Below are 18118 nucleotides of genomic sequence, written 5' to 3'. Positions count from 1 at the left end.
GCAAGTGGAAGAGACAGAGGCGGAGCTCGGTGGCGGGGAAGAGGGCTTGGACTGCGTTCATCAGGCCTTTCTCCATGTCGGTGATGACAGTGCGTGGAGCAGGGCGGCGCAATCGGTACCGCTCACATGCGTCGATCACGGCGTCGATGGCTCGATGGTAGGTGTCTTGGGTCTTGTTGGGGAGTAGAGCATAAACTAATGGAAGTGTCTCATTATGGTACTCTCCATGCATAGTCAGAATTTGTGATGTTGATTGTTGATGCTCAGGCATACTCCGCTACATGGCTGTTGATACTCCTCGGCTATTAAGAATTTCGAATACGTCGATACTCCGCGCTAGTGTTGGCTTTAAAATTTTAAAAAATGGTTGGGTGAATACATGGGTTCGAATTTTCTCAGGGTGAATTGATTGGGTTCAAATTTTCCGAGGGTGAATGGACGTGGGTTCGGATTTGGAGGGGGTGAATTGTCGTGTAATCCTCCAAAAGTAGTAAAGGGGACTCTCCGGCAGTGGGTCTCTCTAGTGGGGCGCAGCTCGGAGCTGGAATCAGGAGATAACGCCATACGCCATCCGATTGGTGCGGCAGCACCTGAGAGGACCTTTCCTATAAATCAAAGTCGGCGGCAGGCAGCCGAACTGGCAGCCGCTGGTCCGGCCGGCACAGGGTTCGACTACCGCTTACTGCTGAGAGGGACAAAGTGTGACAATTATATTTTAAGATATAAAAAACCATGATGAGGATATCTTGCGTTTGACGAGCACGTCATTACCATGTTTTCTAATGCTCCCTGAATGGTGCATTCTTCATAAATAAACTAAGTCTCATACTTTCGCACTGGTTTTTGTATCTTTTTAATGACGGCATTTTCTTTTCTTATAATTTTTATCTTTTTTGGAAAGCACGAATGAAACTACTGTAGTGCGGAGCAAGTCTTCGGAAAAGCTCTCCCTTATGACTATAGTCCGACCGCGAGTCCAAGCCTTTTATTCAAGGGACCATATTAGAGCAGCCAGAGCGAGCGCACTGTACAGGTGATGGGCCGGCGTGATTTACAACGCGTGTTAAGTGCAGCGCGGCGGGGCGTGGCGAGGCAGGGCGGGGCGCTGCACCTCTGCGGTGACCGCCGCCACAGCGGCCGCGCCCCGGATGAGTGTGTGTGTGTGTGTGTGTGTGTGTGTGTGTGTGTGTGTGTGTGTGTGTGTGTGTGTGTCGGTCGTTGCGGCGTGTGGCGGGGCGGGGCGCAAGAGCAGCTCTGCCCACGCGGACGGCCCGCCCTGCGTGGACCAGACTCTCATAAAGCTGCCCTGAACGAGGAGAGAGTCCGTCGCCCCTCCCCCCTCCCTCTCCCAGGTGCCGCCGCACCGCCCACGCACTTCCTCGAGGTAGAGGAGCCTCACTTGCATGACTCACTGTCGGATGATTGCTGCCGAGACGCGCGTTCACAACTCGAAGCCGATAGTGTCATTGCGTTTTGTGTACAAGCTGGACAATAACTATACCGCCTCGCAAATCACTGGTGAAAAGTGAAAATCAGGGCTAAGTAGAATGCAAACGAGTCCGTGGACTTCTCCACTTTTCAGAAGCGAAATGTACTATTGGGGAGGGAAAGCGATTGACCACAGTGGGGGATAAAGAATGTCAAATCATTTGAGCGATTTAGACCGACTCGCATACTCGCTCGGGACGATCAGGATCTTCGTCTGCACGGTATGGATGGAGGGGTCGGCGGGCGCACTGCACAGCTGGGGGCGGGGCGGGGCGGGGCAGGGCGGCCAACCCGATGGCCCGATAAGGAAAGAGGTGGACGGAGGGGGGAGCAATCTCTGGGAGCAAGGGTGTCAAGGGGGGTCAATGAGGTGCCAATCACGGTACCGTTTTTCTTCGAGTGCTGCCGTCGTGTTCTGTATATCCACGCAATGCAACGCACTCCACGTCAGTGTGGACCGGCAGGGAGGGCCCGGGACTGGGGAAGGGGGGGGGGGGGGGGGGGGGGGGGAAAAAAAAACCCGGGTGGGGCCCCCCCCCCCCCCCCCCAGTACAATGCACTTTGCAGACCCCCGGTGGCGCCCTGCCGCGCCCTGCTCAGGAGCGGCAGCGGCAGCTGCGGATTATTCAAAACACTTTCATCCTCAATCACATAAACGACTAGGAAATGATCCCCGGCTTCTGCGACAGACCGGGTCGCATCGTAGATGGCACCGTGTCAAAGCGCGGCCGCCACCTGCCGCCCGCCCCAGTGGTAGCCGCGTGAGAACGAGCGCCGGTCAGCGCGTTTCTTTTCCTTTTTTTCTGTGCGGCGACAAACTGATACAGAAGAAAAAGACGCTTTTTCTTCTCCCTCCCCCCCCCCCTTTTTATCTTCCAACGAGCGAATTCAATTTTCCGAAAGGGAGGTTGCTTGCGGCCCGACAAACGGGAGCGAGCGAGGAGCAGGGATCAGATCCACGGGAATAAGTAGGATCCGCACACTCAGAACTCATTATACGCAAACTTTTGCTGCGGACTTCTTAATAACCAGCACTGCTCCTCCCAGTGGGGCCGGCGCAGCTTCGCCAACAAATGCTGCAGCAGAAGCAAAGTTTGTATCGCGACATTAGATTCAATTACAGGGGGGGTTCGAATGTCACGGGGCCGAGGAAAGGGGGGGGGAGGGTCGTGATGAGGAGAAAATGTCACACAGTTTGCTCGCTTTGATTCGCTCCGAGCGCGCAGCTCCCCTGGCTGGCAGAGAGTCAAGCCTCGTTGTCTCTGCTCGCCCGCCGCCCTAGTTCCAATCGCGACTAGACAAATGGACGATAAGTCGCGAGTAACTCGACGCACGACATCGCGAAAACGATCACAACACAATCCGACCAAACCCTCACTCAGATTGGTATGAATCTAAAAGGCCGTTCTGAATTTTTACCCGTCACGACACAAGATACTTTCACATTAGGATTACTGTGGCGCATGTATTTATGTCATTTAAATTTCAACATTTAAATGTCAAACCGATAGGCAGCTTAGTTAGGGCTTTGAGGACCCCCGTTGAGATAGGTCCCAGCCTCGGTCCCAGTCGTTGCGTTCGTCGGGTCCCTCCGGGCTCGTGACGTGGTCCGACGCACCCTCTAGCCACACCTTAACTCCGGCTACTGTTCTTGTTCATTAATTAGGTCCCACAGGCAACAGGTCCCCCTCTCCGAGGTTGGGCCCCTCCGGGACCAGCAGCAAGGCCCTAAACAAGGGACGCGTGGACGGGTCTAATTTGGAGTATTTGGCATTCCGAGCGAGGCGTCGGCGATCGGGCTCCCTCAGTCCAGCTCAGTCGAACAAAAGGGTGGATTATGATTATAATAAATATTATTATTTTAACATGTTACGCTATAAGAATGTTCGGCGCTCTTTTTGACCTCTCCAATACGCCTAAATACGATTAAAAATGTTCAACCGTACAATACCTGTAAGGGCAAACTTGAATTGTTTAGCTCACAAGTTTTGAACTCGCAAGTGTTCGACTCAGTGTAGTTGTTACTTTCAAGTGTTCAAATGCCCTACTGAATTTTTGTTTTCGACGCTCTCAATGTGGGAAGTGTGCAGAGTGGTTGGACACTTGTAAGTCACGACTTTCAAAGTTGATTATATATGAGCTTTATGAGGACACTTTGAAGGACAGGTTCACTTCCCACGCTAGTACTATAAGCCAAGAGTGCGCAACTGCTTAACACTTGTACGTGCGCAACTGCAAATTGAATACTTCAAGTAATCTTAGAGGGAAATGTTGTGTTCAACTCACAGTAGCACGCTTCCAAGTGTTAAGCAGTTGTTGGGATGGTTTATCAGGGCGCTTCTCCGCGACCCTCGCCTAGTGCCATGGGGTGCAGAGCAAGAGCTTTCCCCAACGTTATTATATTGGCCCAGACAAGAATCTTCCGCGTAGGTTTATGGGCTGACGGGTGCCGGCGGGCGCGCGGCGAGGAACAAAAGAAGACGGTGTGGGAATTCCCTCATCGCGAGGTTAATTAAACAAACTTCTTCGACACGAAGTTGGGGTCTTTTCCCCTTTCCCATTCTTTCCCGACCGATTTTTAATGAACTTATACCCTTCAGCGTCCTAAAGAGACGCACGTACCTCGCCGATATTGAGAACCGATCGCTGATTGGCTGCCGGGCTTTTGAGAAGCCCGCCGCCGTGCCAGGTCAGTCCAACAACAACAAGGCCCAACTAACGATGACAAAAAACAACAACAAAAACGTTGCAGCAGCAGCACTCGTCTTGGGTTCGAACACCTTATATGGAACAGGGCGGTATAGATGCACGGTACTGAGCCAGCCCAGGCTCCACTGTCAACAATATTTTCAAACGGCGTGGCGCTCTCCCCTCCGTTAGACTGACGGGTGAAACCGGCCGCGGCATGATGGTAAAGAAAACAGCATGAAGTAAGAACGATAATTCAAGAGTATATGATACACTTATAAAATGTTTGAACGAGTTAAAATGCTCACACTGTTAATGTCGTGGTCGCCTACCTTGCCAAAATGTTGGCAGTCCTTTTTGATTGCCAAATTTTGGTCGTCTTTTTGGAGGCTGCCAATTTTTGGCCTCCTTGCTTGACAAAAGTTGGCCTTATTTCAAAAGGAGGTCAAAATTTGGCAATAAAAATGGACTGCCAACATTTTGGCAAGCAAGGCGACCACGGCGTTAACAGAGAATTCTTTTTAAAAAGAGGCGTAAAGGGTAAAATTTACAAAAAAAAATACTTTGCATTCTCAGGCCGCATTCTGTTAACTATGGAGTATTGTTCGAAAGGGGAAGATAGTCCCGTCCACTTCACCAGGTAAAGGACGCTGACCGGCCCCACAATGGGGCGCCTGGAGCGATTAGGCACCGCCCAACGGCTGCCCCAACGGCTGCCCCAACGGCCCCAACGGCTGCCCCAACGGCCGCCTTAATTTTCATTTGGCTGGACGTCCGGTATTGGGCCGGTCGGCGTACAGCAACACTACCGCAAGCCGTCGGATTAGGCGAGCTATAGAACGCGAACAAGCCGCCCGCCGCCGTCCAAAACCGACCAGTTCCGGGGTGTTTTATGACGGCCGGCTCTGATGAGTCGACACGCGCCCGGCGCTGCTGTATCGTCGGAAAAGTTGTTACATTTCCGTCTTAAATTTGCACCCATCCCCCCTCCAATTTCTCTTAGGCGATTTCAGTAAACTTTATATGCGGCATTAAGAAGCCTGCGCACAAGCAATTGTACCTTTCGAACGCTCGCGGGGTTTCCCGGCCACCAGCTGGTGCGTTACTGTTTACTTCTGTTTCTGTCGCGCGGCACGCTATAGCTATAGCGGCCGACTAGGATCACTGCCAATAAAGGAAACGTGTGCGACGACACGGCCGGCCAGCTATCGGCACGGCAGGGCACGGCACGGCGGCGGCCGTTGACCGGACAGGATGTGCCGTACGGCCGCCGTGGTGGCGGGGCATTTAAAAAAGGAGAGCAGTGCAGGTTTTTACGGCCTTCCACACAGCGCCTGTCCTTGTCGTCCTGCCGGTGAAGTGAAAGGGGTGCGAGGGAGAGAAGGCGAGGAGCATCCCTATCTGCATACCAGACGCGGGTAAAGGGGGACCGAAGGGCATGTGTCTGGCTCATCATGCTACGTAGAGCACCTCGCTGTTTTCCTTTTTACGGCCGGAAACGGCGCACTAAAAAGGGCCTCTATCGAAACACGTGACGATGACTGCAAAGAGATCACATTCGAATTATTGGGAAAAAATAGTTATTATTGGACTAAACGAAATAGCTGACACTTGAAATAATTATACCACACATAGTTACGTAACTATGTGTAATATAAGTATTTCAAGTGTCAGCTAATTTTTTTAGCCCAAAAATAAATATTTTTCCCAATTCGGATGTTCAGCTAAAAATATATATTTTCTGTATGAAATAAAAATGTATTTGCTGAGATACTGTCCTGCGCGGTCCCGTGTCACGTTCGCAAAAACGTGACTTTGCATTGGTACGCAGAGACCAGCTGTGCGACACCAACCTCTCTGCCCCCTTTCCCCTTTCTCTCTCCCTCTAACTGCAGATGACCCACTCGATCAGCAAAGCGGAAAAGAGACAGCAGCAGAAACAAATTCGCAACGACGAAACACGGCGCCATACCGCGAACCTCGGGCAGCAGAGTGTAAAGGCAGACGCACAAGGATTAACATTGCAGGGACTAGCAGCTAACGAGCAATGCTACTGCTGGTTGGAGCATAAGCTGCTGACCAGAGCCAGAAGGCAGGCCAACTACAGAGAGAGGGGGGAGAGAGGGGGGGGGGGAGACAGCCCGCAGATTTGTTTGGATGCTGCACAGCACAGTGCCGCCTGCCTGCACCGGGCTTTCCTGGCTTTTCTCCCCGACGCCATAAAGCAGGATATACACAAAATATCAAAACTCTTTCACGGGAACAAAGAGCGTTCTCGACCAGGCGTAGTATAATTACAAGCCGAGCCTGCAGGGACGCGTTGAAACGCAACGACCAGCCAAGGGGCTCCAAATTCCTTTGTGAGCAGCGTGCATAGACGCTAATGGGTGCGACACTGTCCCGTCCGTTGTCCGCGTCCACCCATCCGTCCGTTCCTTCGGTCCGTCCGCTTCCTCCCGACGTGACCGAGGGCGTGACTCTCCTACAACATGTCCGGCCAGCACTTCGTTAAGAACTTTTATGCCTAGGTTTAACGGAAATAAAATTTTCTGTAAAACCTTGGGACCCATTATCAGTGCGAATCAGTGTAACAGACGAATCCGTGTGTGGCCTTTTTGAGCCTTTTGTCTCGCACTTCAAACTGAAATCCTGTCTTACAGACTGTTAAATTTGCGGAGCGGGACCATGCCGGGGACAATCTAACGTAAAGGTAAAAAATCAATAAAGGCCATTGTATCTTGACCGCTCAATACTTGTGTATTACTTTAGCACCGGATAAAATGCACCGCCACAATCGCCAAGGGTATAAAACCTTGTTGTTTCTGACGGGCTTGTTCAAATGGGATGATTGCTATTAGAATCGTGAAAAGGCATTACTCAAGTTTTCGAAAAGTTTGTGTCTGATTAGTCAAATGGAGTCAATGGTTCCGCGCTTCCCCTACTCTTATATTGGCGGTGTGCAGGGCTGGCATCAAGAGAACAGAGGTCTCCAGCGATCCATGCCTCTCTACGGAGACAGTCTAAAAGCCAGACTTTGAGACCGGACGACCCAGCTGCAAGCATGCGCCAGGGACGGGGCCTACGCAAACCTCGCAAGATTTGTTTCGGGGTTAGATTAGATTCGCGGTGATTCGATTCAAGTACTTTTCATAAGTAGCGGAACAGCTGTGGAGCCTCGTGTGGAGCGTCAGTGCAACTCTGAGCTTAGCATTTTTCAAATGCTTGGAACAGGGGCAATATCTTTGGCGTTCAGAAGTGGATACCCAGGATTTTGAAAGTTTCGTATACTTATTTCAGATTGGCTGTATACCTTTACTTCTTTATACGGCCGCGATGGCTCCAGCGAAGCTGTAGGATATCCGTATCCAACCGCACACTCACCTGTAACAAAAGAATCAGAAAAATCTTGTTATATATTTCAGACGAACGATTACAGGGAAGTGTACGATTAAATTTCAACCTCGACGACACAACCACCATCACGTGGCTAGTGTGCGCCACTCATTTAAAGTAGAGAATGAGCGCTTGAGAGAGCACTAAGGAACGGAGTATTTCTGTGAGGAGGGTAGTGCTGGCGGCACCGTATGGCATGGCTGGCTGTGCGGTGTGAGCACTTGACAACCGCGGCAAACCGACTCGAAGCGACGCGGGCTGCGTTCGAGAGAACAAAAAGAGAGAGGGAGAGAGCGGACTATACCGACGAGGGGAAGAGAGAAAGAGGGGTGGGGACATGGATGTGAAGTCCCGCCGCTGTCTGAACGCGTATCGCAGGTAAGCAGGACAGGACTCGTTAAACCGACAGGCAAAAGTCGGGAGAAGAAAATAAAGAAATGCTTGACGTTATGATGGGCACATGCAAGAGAAGTTTCCCCGATTCACGCATACGAATCTCATTTAAGTTTTGTAATTTCCATGAGACTGATTTTGAAGAATTCTTCAACTCCAAAAAGGGTCTTATGACGACTGGCATAGCGACCCACGTGAATAAAGTTAAAAGATTCAGTGGGGACATTGCTGTGTGGACGTTTTCGCGTCACTCCCGTTTGAATAGAGGTACACGCACACAGCAAGGTAGCAGGCGAGGCAGTTGCAGAGCAACGACGGGAGTCGTCCTCCAGCCGTCCCGTTCCAGTATGCGATGCAGCCGAGTTAAAAAGCTAAACCTGATACGCCCACAGTGCCTAGGTGGGCCGCGCGTGGCGCGGCGTGACGCGGCGTGGCGTGGCGCGGTGAGGCGGGGCGGGTCGTGGCGTAGCGCGGCGCAACGCCTCAGGCTGCTCCCGGCCGGCCTCCTTTGACTCTTTCGGAAGCTGATTTCATTTGCCCAGCACTCAACTTCTGGGCCACCATTATTGACCTTGCTCATCATGTTGGAGACATTGATGAGGGAAATGAAACAGCAAACATTTGAGAGCGGGAGGTAAAGTCGGCGTATAATTTGACCCAGTTCTGAGGGAGAAGCGAGAGAAGCGCCGTTTTCGATATGCTTTTGTTGTGAGGGCCATTTGGCCCAAAAGCAGTGCAATCAGTTCAGTCTATGTTAAAGATAAATAAAAACGGAATCGAAAATAATTCATGGGGCTAAACTAAAACATGAAGTTTTATGCATTTTCTTTTTGTCACATTTCTTGTACGCGCGCGGTGTGCTCGCACATTGGGCTAAAGAAATATCATTACAATGTTACTATTATCATTGCAATAGAGTAATGAAATTGCTTTGGATAAAACGGTGTTTGTATTATTATGTGGGCACAAAATTCAATTTAAGTTACGGAGAACTTGTTTGCGTTTGTAAGACTTTAAGAGAGTTACGTGGTACCATGCACTGATTGGAGGGCGTTTCCCAACTTTTTTATAAACGTAACGAAAATTTCACGACATTTAATGAAAATGTCATTACCATGCCCTGAAAATGGACAAGTTCTGAAATTTTAATAGTGTGGAATGAATCTGCCGTTTAATTTAATAATGCTGTTCTTAAATTAATGGTGTCATTCAATTTCATGACAACAAGTTTTAAAGTAATGTTCAAAGCCGAATGACATTTCAAACATTTTTAACAGTGACGAAAAACGTGCGAGCGCTCTGTTTACCAGCTCTGTTATTTGGATTGTGCGTGCTGCGTGGGGGACTGCACCGTGGGCGGCGCGCTGCCCCCTCCAGGGAACAGGGTACCCGCCGGTACCCGCCCAGCCCACGCGGTCAGGTACCAGTCTTACGCCCACGTGGCGCGGCGGCGTTTGGGTACCCTGTAAGAAGTAGCCGTCTCAAACGGCAAATTTTCTCAAGAACAAAAACAAAACTACATGGAGGAAATTATCGGCTGATCTTTCTGCCTCGCAATTTCCGACAATTTAAAAAATTACGAAACGAATACAAGGAAATTGCACAAGAAATACACGTGTTGTCTTTTTCCGTTGATTTTCGAACAGATGATAGTACACTCTTAGTTTCTGACAAACAACTGCCCTTCGAAACGTACAAATAATTTGAAGTCATTGTGAATACCAACAAAAGTCGGATCTCTTGTGCGTTATACAAACCAAACCTTTGCAATACGATTGCAAACAACTTAAGAGAGTAGGGAGATAAAACGAAAGCCAGACGGACGGTCCCATGTGCAGGCGGCGCCTAAGATGTGCAGGCCTCGCGGGTCGGGGGCTGCTTTGAGGCAGCCAGAGTCCCTCGTCCCCCGCCGCCACATCAAGGACCCCGTGATGGCGTGGCGCGGGGCGCGCGCGCTGGCTTTGAGGCGCAGCCGTTCGAGAGGCTCGACGGGATAGTCTCGCAACTGGAGGGACACTCGAGGCCGCTGCTACTCGGGGGAGGAACGAGGGAATGCCTTTGGTGGGACATCCGCGCAGAGCGGTGCAAAGCGGCACAGAGCGGCGCAGAGCGGCACAGAGCGGGGTGCAGCGGCTGAGCCAAGCTGCATCGCAGAGCTCGTCCTGTTTATAACGAGCGAGACACGATAGAGGAGAGGTCCGTAGGCGGGAAGGCGATATGGCAAGAGAGAGAGAGAGTGAGGGAGAGAGAGAAAAAGAGAGAAAGAGAGAGAGAAAGAGAGAGAGAAAGAGAGAGAGAAAGAGAGAGAGAAAGAGAGAGAGAGAGAGAATAAGAGAGAGAAAGGGGGGGGGGCGTGAAGCTGAGGGGGGAAGGAGCTCGAGTGCTACGCGCGACGCGGCCATCTGGCTGAGCGGAGAGCGGCGCAGAGCGCGGCATGCAGTCGTGTTGACCGGCCCGCTGGGAGGAGCGTGCTGGGCACGGTGCTGGGCCGTACCCCCCCCCCCAACCTCCTCCACAGCCTCCCTCTCCGACTACTCGGTTCCAGTCCGAGATAACGTCCACGCGGCCACACGTCACGCGTCGCGCCTTTGGCTGCTGTAAAGCAGTTACACACGGAACACAATACTGCCCGTTATGGCCAGGATCGATTGCTTCACCGCGACAATTTGAGTGGCAAAATAGCTCAAAGTAAACACATAAAAATGGTTTTGTTAGCCAAAGAGGGGCATAACAGCAACTACTTCCCTTATATTAGAGGGCGACAAGGAGTGCGAGAAAAACGGTCGCCTGAAAAATGACTGCTGGCAAGAGGGTCCGATCCAGCATAGGAAGCCTTGCCCCCCCCCCCTCCACCCCACCCCCAACCTACGAATTCCGTGTGGAATATACTCGCCGCGCCCCCTGTCAACAGCGCCGCAAGCGGCCGCCAGCACTGAGCAGTCCGCTAAGCAAACGGAAACACGCCGAGTCTGCAGCAAGTCAGCAGCGAGCACCCGCCAAGGGGCCGGGCGGGCTTCTCAGGAAAATCAAAGCGCAGAGTTGTTTGAGGAGCGCAGCCGGCCGACCGACCGACCTCTGCGACCCGGCCCGCAGGCCCGCAGGGTCGGTGGCGTCGCTCAAACTGTACCACACGCACACATTTTTCATGTCATTATTTCTTATGTATTTCAGATTTTTCTCAAATGTAGCATCTGCTAAGCAGATTCGGTAGAATTTTAAATTTATTGGGTCACATCAATGGAAAAACAAAGGTCCGAATCCCGACCTTTAAAAGGCACTGACAAAATTTAATGCCTTTCCGACGGCACTAAAGTTTAGTGCCTTAAGAAAGGCACTAGATGTGAGCTTTCACTCCTTTAGCTGGCTAGCTTCATATGAGTTCCATATACAATTTTAGTGCCTGTGGAAAGGCGCGAATCTTTAGTTCCCCTGGAAACGCACTAAACTGCACCCTTGACTTTAGTGCCCCGGGAAAGGTGTTCTTTAGTGCCTTTGTTTTACCAGTGATGGCACGCTCTCATAGCGCCATAGCGCCTGGCAGGTAGGCAACATCTTGTCTTCAGCGCACGGATGTGCTGCGGGGTGGCCTACCCCGAGTCTCGCCGGCGCCAAGCTCCCGTGCCCTTATCGCTTGGGGAAAAAACATCCCTGCGAAGACCTCAAATGCACTGCGTACCTATGATGCCTCAAATCAGAATCAATACTCGACACCCCATCCCATGAGCTCAATCAACTTAACACGCCCGCGGGGCCCCGCCTGGCTATAGCAGCGCGCCGTCCTGATTGAAGTGTGTGTGTTCTGGGTGTTGTGCCACGGGGCGGGGGGCGGGGAGGAGATTCGCTGCAGGCAGTTTCGCACCAGCAGAGGCGAGGCTGCGAGTGTGTGTTCAACACCGGGGGAAAGGAAAAGAGTTGAGGGAAGAGGGCGAAAGAGAGACGCGCGGCGGGGAGAGAGAGGTTGAGAAACCGGGAGCGCGTGGTCAGCAGAGCTGGGAAGAACGAGAGGGTGGAGAAAACTTTCATTGTGGCGGTCGCCAGCCGAGGTTTGGGCGGCGAGAGCAGGCGCGTCGGGGGCGGCGCAGGGCCGGGGGCGGCGCGGGGCCGCCAGAGGTGACAGGTCGAATAATGGTGTTAAAATGGTAATGGCGGCTGAGTGGAATGGGCTGGAAGAGCTTGGGGCTGCCCCTTCCGGCCAGTGCACGCGCTTGCGGGGAGAGAAGGAGAGGTGAGGAAGAGAGAGAGAGTGAGGGAGGGGGAGAGGTGCAAGTTAGGGGTGCATTCTCTGCTGCAAAGGCCTATACGCCAGTCGGCTTTTAGCGCCGCTCGGACGGCGCCATGCAAGCCCGGCGCCAACCTGCTGTCCATCATGAGGGGTAGGAGGAGGAGGGGAGGACACCCACGTCAGACTGCCGCGCCGTGCGGTCAGGCGGCTCCTCCTCGACTCGGAGAGTGATGGTGGCGAGAGACAGAAGGGTGGCGAAAAAAAAAGTGGACCCCCCAGACAAAAGTAAGTGGGGGGTGTTCTGACAGCGGACGGGCACACTTTATTTTTTTCAGTTCCCATCACCGACACTACACGCTTCATGAAACACTGAGGGGAAAAGTGATGGGAAATGCGTCACTGACTGGAGAGATGGCGATACCTCATTTTCAATAATCGATTTAAAACATTAAAGACATCTGCAAGTGTTGTAACTGAGTATTTAACGTAAGTCGAAAAAAAATAAATGAGTAACTTCTTGGATTGCTTTATTCAGTATGGCTACGACATAGTTTCCCCACGTATTACATGCAAATGACTGCGCCGGAACCTCCGCAGGTCACATACGCACCTCCTTGCATTTATTTAATTTCATACATTCTGTTTTTAGTGAGGAATATCGTGGGGGATCAGGGGAGGGGGTGCTATGTTCAGTTAGAAAACCCGCCTGTCGGTCTGCGGGCGTGAGAGGCTTCGTGGAGGGTTGGTTGATGACTGGGAGTGAAACAAAGTGAGGGCGAGGCGAGCGGAGCGCGGGGCGGACGGGGCGGTCAGTTTGGAGGCCGCGACCCGCTGCCTCGCCCGGGGGGCGGCCGGTGGGTGCGAAGGGCAAGGGGTGGTGGTGGTGGTACCAGTGGCAGCCAGAAGCACTCCGGGGGGTGGTTCTGGAGCGGACGAGCCACTGTTTCTTTTTCTAAACAAATTTATCGCCTCATTGTGCGAGCCCCTTTCACCGGCAGCAGCCACCTTTCGCTTATATTTGGCATTTAGCCCAAATTCTTCCACAAAGAATGGAGCCCCGACTATACGCAAATCCGGCGCGTCGCGGCAGCCGCGCCTTGATACACCTTGCCTCCTACCCCGCCCCCTCACCTACCAGGCCTCTCTCTCTCTCTCTCTCTCTCTCTCTCTCTCTCTCTCTCTCTCTCTCTCTCATTTTCTCACCACCGGCCCCCTCTCCCGCACTCACGCAGTCTCCATCTCCCCCGCCCGTTCTACCCTCATCTGGCACACCCCAGTGATTCGCAGACATTCCCACACCCGTCACTCCCTCCTCCCCTCGACCCCCTTTCCCCCACTGCAGAAAACGCTTGCCGTTTATTTCTCCTTTAATTTTTCTCATTTTTCACGGCTTGCCTGGGCCGGGCGCCAGAGCGCGCCGCTGAGGTGGCCGTATTGCACGACCAACACGAACAGGACCACAACAACGGCAGCACCGCGTCCAAAACCTGCGTTCTTCCGGTGTTCGAACGCGTTCAGCATCGTCATCCAAACATCCATTGTCTCTGCTGTCTGGTATTCTCATTCGCAATTGACACGTGACATCTCGCTATCTTTTTTGGGGGGTGAGGGATATTTTCGTACCTACGGAAAACAAAATAGGAGGGATCTAATTAGAAGTGAGGCTTTGATAAATTATCGCGCCGCACATAACATACACCCATGTGCACCAAGGAAAAAATATCGCAAATTTCAGGAGGAAAGTTTTAAAAGCAATAATATTGTGCTTCCCTCATCTCATTTAACATGGGCAATTAACAAAGGTCTGCATCACACACTCACAAAAACACAAGAAAACGAATGTTGACAACGGACGGCCATTTGTAACAAAAGTGTCCGAGCGGTCCGTTCTTACTCCGGTCTACCACATTTGACTCTCCAGCTCCCCTGCCCACCATCTGCAGTGCGCCACCGAAATGGTGAAAACTCGATCATCGTCCTAGCGCGACCCCCCCCCCTTTCCCCCTCCTAAAGTGACAATAACTTACATCTTTCCCCACTGCAGCAGCAGGGGCCGCTGTCACTAGGGACTGGAACTGGGCTCTGCTCTCTGCTGCAATGTTTCACTCCGGGAGCTTTTAAAATAATTAGTTGCCGGGTCAAGCAGAAGCAGCTTCAGCAGCTCCTATAAGATAGTGTGCAACAGCCTTGCATGGGGGGCTAAATTACGCCATCCTATTTAGCAAAGTGAATGGTGCCAGCAAGTGAGGAAAATGGTGTTTCACTTGAGCAAAAAGCACATAAGTTTCACTCATCTTCAACATTATTTTTTGTGCACTTTATTCCGGAACGATGTTGTCCATCTAGCTTGGACGTCCTCGATGTCTGAAATCCAACCCAAAGACCCGACAAAAATGCAAACACACACAAAAAAACGCCTTGAAGTAACTTATTTGAAAACTATGTACGATCCGAGAGGTGTATTGCAACTCGGATTTTGGTACAAAACCGCAAAGGATTGAGTCATTATACTCTGCGCTGGGTCACATCACGACTGCCGCGCAGTAGTTGCGGCGCCCGCGGCGCCAGGTGGCCGTCATCAACCCGATGAAGATCTCAGCTGGAGGGACATTCCTCTAGATGAGTGGACGCGGATCTGTTGCGCGTACTCTGGAAGCCCTAAGGGGCAGCAGCAGCAGCTCCTACTCGTCACAAATTGTGTCAAAGAAAGTTACTTTCAGTTTGACTTTACGCAAACAAGACACGATAAAATGTTTTTCTTCGGTAAACGATTACCGTAAGTGCAATCAAGATGATCGCTCCAGTATGTTGCGCTCTGATTGTGTGGTAAGTTGCTCGGGCGAGTGTGAATCTGTTATCAGCCGCACAGGCCCTGACCTTGGCGGCAGTGGGTCGGCCGTGACGTAAGCTCGAGCACGGCGCACCGCGGCCCGCGACAGCTCGGCGCGGACTGCCGACGAAAACAAAACAAAAAACGCCTCGATTGACTCATTATCAATCAGCGTTCAAAAAGCGATAGGGAGATGAAAACATTCATCACAGTAATGACACCCGATACACAGTGAAAAAGAATGACCACAGTTTTTTTGTTATTATTTTAACGCAAAAGTAGATACTTTTCCACATCGGAATGGAAAATGAAAGTGGAGATACAATAGAGGAGGTGGAGGGGGGGGGGGGGTGCTGGTGCCCAGGTGGCTGTCGTTCCCAGCTCCACCTGCATCGACACACCGCATTCGTCATCAATTCGTCGCGTGACAGGCAAGACCGGGCAAGACATTCGCCTTGTAAAAAATTGAAAACATGATAAAACAGATCCTGGCACATTTCTATGAGGTAAAAACAAAATTGGGTAAAACATTACATTAGATATCGAGATTTTCTGCATCCATTTACAACTTTAAAAAAACGTTCAGCATGATACATTTTCTGTTAGAATGTGAAAAATATTCAGGCCAGACAGCGCTTTCCGCAAACTGTATAAGCAGCGAGTAAAGTTGGCCGCATGTGGGTCCACCACCACCACGCTGCTGCTGCTGCTGCTGAAGGTTTGTGCAGCCTTTTTTTCATTTCTATATTTTGCACTCTCTGTGGTGCCTTCCCTAGAGCCGGCCTAGAGCCGGGCTGACCCCCATGCGGCGCGCATGCTCTTTGAGGGGAATCCGTCCAGGCCAGGGCCTTGAGAGGAGGGAGGGGGGCGCGAAGTGGTCCCTGATGTATGTATGAGCCTTCACAGAATGCCCACGACCTATTCTGATGCATGGGGACAGCCTCGGGCCCCGCCCCGCCATCTCTCTCCTCCGAGCGTCTTGTCGCCACTCCCCCCCCCCCCCAACCCCACCTTTCCCGCCACCGCACCCCTTTCCCATTCGGATAGGGCGGGCTAGGCTCACGACGCCTCTTGCTGTCTACGAGAGGAAAATTCGACTGTCGCAACGTATGAAGCATACTTTGAAGCATACCCTAAGAGAGAGTGCTGCCAGGACTGATGTGCAAAACCGCGTGCAGAGGAGGAGGATTGGGCTAAAAGTTTAAAAGCACCCTTCTCGCGACATCTCTCTTTCTCTGGAGGCCGACACGCCACACGACTGTGTCTTCGACAAGGAAGAATCAGCTGTCGTAGCTCTACGTCATGGCTGGTAAACGTTTGTGAATCGTAATTTAGGGGAAAGCTGCCAGCCCAAAGTTGCCTTACTTTGATAGGGGAATGTAAACTCCGAATGCCCTATTCATATTTCAGAGCCGAGCTCCCATTTATTTTAGACACCTCCCTAAAGCGTGTACAGCGGAACTAATCTGAAAGAGCCCAAATGCGCTTTGACATTGGTGTCGAAAAAAGGGATATTGACTCGATGCGATATTCGGCTGAGTGCGGCGCGGCGGCGTGCGGTAGGGCGCGGGGGCGGGGCTGGGCGGGACGGGACGGTGCGGCTCGGCGTGACGCCGACGAGCCCGAGGGCTTTAAGGCCCTGCATGAAAGGAGTCTCAGAGATGAATGCGTCGGATTGAAAGACGCCGTTTGCATGGCCAGGCATCAACACGCGCACATGCACGGCGCACGGCGACACAGTCGGAAGAAAACGGTCTTTTTCACCTCCGTAACTTTCAGCTCCGCAGGCTTGAGGGTCCCCCGAGAGGAGGTAGTAGGGGGAGGATCCCACACGAAGGTGCACCCCCTCACAGCTGATATTGTGAGCAGGCTCCCTCAAGGGGGGCCCAGGGAGGGGGGACCGGGATGGGGAGCGAGGGAGGACCCTAGGGTGGCCAGGAGGGCGGCCCTAGGAAAAGAGGAGGAGGGGGGGGGCGCTCCATATACTAAAGGAGTGAACGGGTGAGAGGCAACTTAAAATTCTGCGCCCTGCCGCTCCACCCCATGTCTGGGCACCTTGACACGGGACCAGGCACTGTGTCAATAGAGGTGGGAGAGGAGTGGGCGAGTGGGGAACAAGGGATGAGGGGGAGCAGTCCGAGACTCGGAGGAGCCGGAGGAAGGGGCGGCTGGAAACACTATAAATTCCTACGGCGACTCTCGGCGACCGCTAACAGGGTGGTGGTCGTGGTCCTGGGCCCGTGGCCACCACGCCGCCGTCGGCCTCCGGAGGGGCAATTTTGTTGTCAGTAAAGAAGACAATGTTGCTCTACAGAAGCAGAGTGGGTGAGCGTGTGTTGGGAGAGCGCCCCCTCTCTCTGCACTCCACGGCAATGCTGCCGGAATGGCTGGGGTGGGGCCCTTGCTTTAAATTTCGGCGAGCACACTATTGCTCGACTTTCTTGATACTGTTACAACACGGGGTTTCTAGGGCTGTCCCGAAAGTGGGACCGTGCGACATAGATACGAAACCTTCGAAATGCGCTGACAATATGTCTCGGTCTCGGGAAGGGAATCGCTTTGGCAGTCGGTTACGTCAACGCGACCTCGACTGTGTCCTCCCCTAAAAAAAATCGGTGGACTCGCGATTTCAAGAGGTCGAGATACGAAACCGATGGTGATTGGACCTAAAGGACTGTTGACGAATGAATAGCGAGGGGAAATGGATAAAACAGAGCGATGGCTCTATTGGCGAGGGGGCAGAGAATGAATACCTCTCAGCGAATGGGATGGAGGGTACAGATGAATACCTCCCAGCCCTGGGGGTGGTAGAGAATGAATACCTCTCGGTCACGGAGAGGGAATGGGCCTGGGCCACTCTGATGATGTAAGGGTTGCGAAGGTGAGGCCAAGGAGGGAAGGGGCGGACAAGCAGGGGCTCGTGTAAGTGGCCTCGAATGGTAAGTTTGTCTCGCCACAGTTTGAAGGTTAACTATTCCGATGTACACGGGCCTTCTTGGGACTCCAGGTGAGGGAGGTAGAAGATGAGAGAGAGGGACTGCCACCACGGAGAGAGGGAGCGAGAGAGTGAGAGGTGGGTAGAGGGAGTGAAGCGGCCGGGGGGG

At 52.4% G+C, this 18118-nt stretch overlaps 1 protein-coding gene across 7 annotated transcripts in view; it reads right to left on the bottom strand.

Moving 5' to 3' along the window:
- The window catches only part of LOC113207273 (CD151 antigen-like), a 100397-nt gene that overhangs the window by 25694 nt on the left and 56585 nt on the right, over positions 1-18118 (bottom strand). Inside the window, exon 1 of one of the 7 annotated variants that reach the window (XM_026423756.2) lies at positions 7487-7552. The exons of the other annotated variants lie outside the window; for them this stretch is intronic. The gene's annotated coding sequence lies outside the window, so the exon portion shown is untranslated. Of the gene's footprint in view, positions 1-7486; positions 7553-18118 lie in introns of those variants that run through there. 7 annotated transcript variants of the gene reach the window in all.

This window comes from Frankliniella occidentalis, unplaced genomic scaffold (assembly GCF_000697945.3).
Source record: "Frankliniella occidentalis isolate FOCC.00 unplaced genomic scaffold, Focc_3.1 Scaffold115, whole genome shotgun sequence".
Classification (NCBI taxonomy): domain Eukaryota; kingdom Metazoa; phylum Arthropoda; class Insecta; order Thysanoptera; family Thripidae; genus Frankliniella; species Frankliniella occidentalis.
Note: the sequence above shows the minus strand (reverse complement) of the source record. Positions and strands in the feature narration are given on the sequence as shown.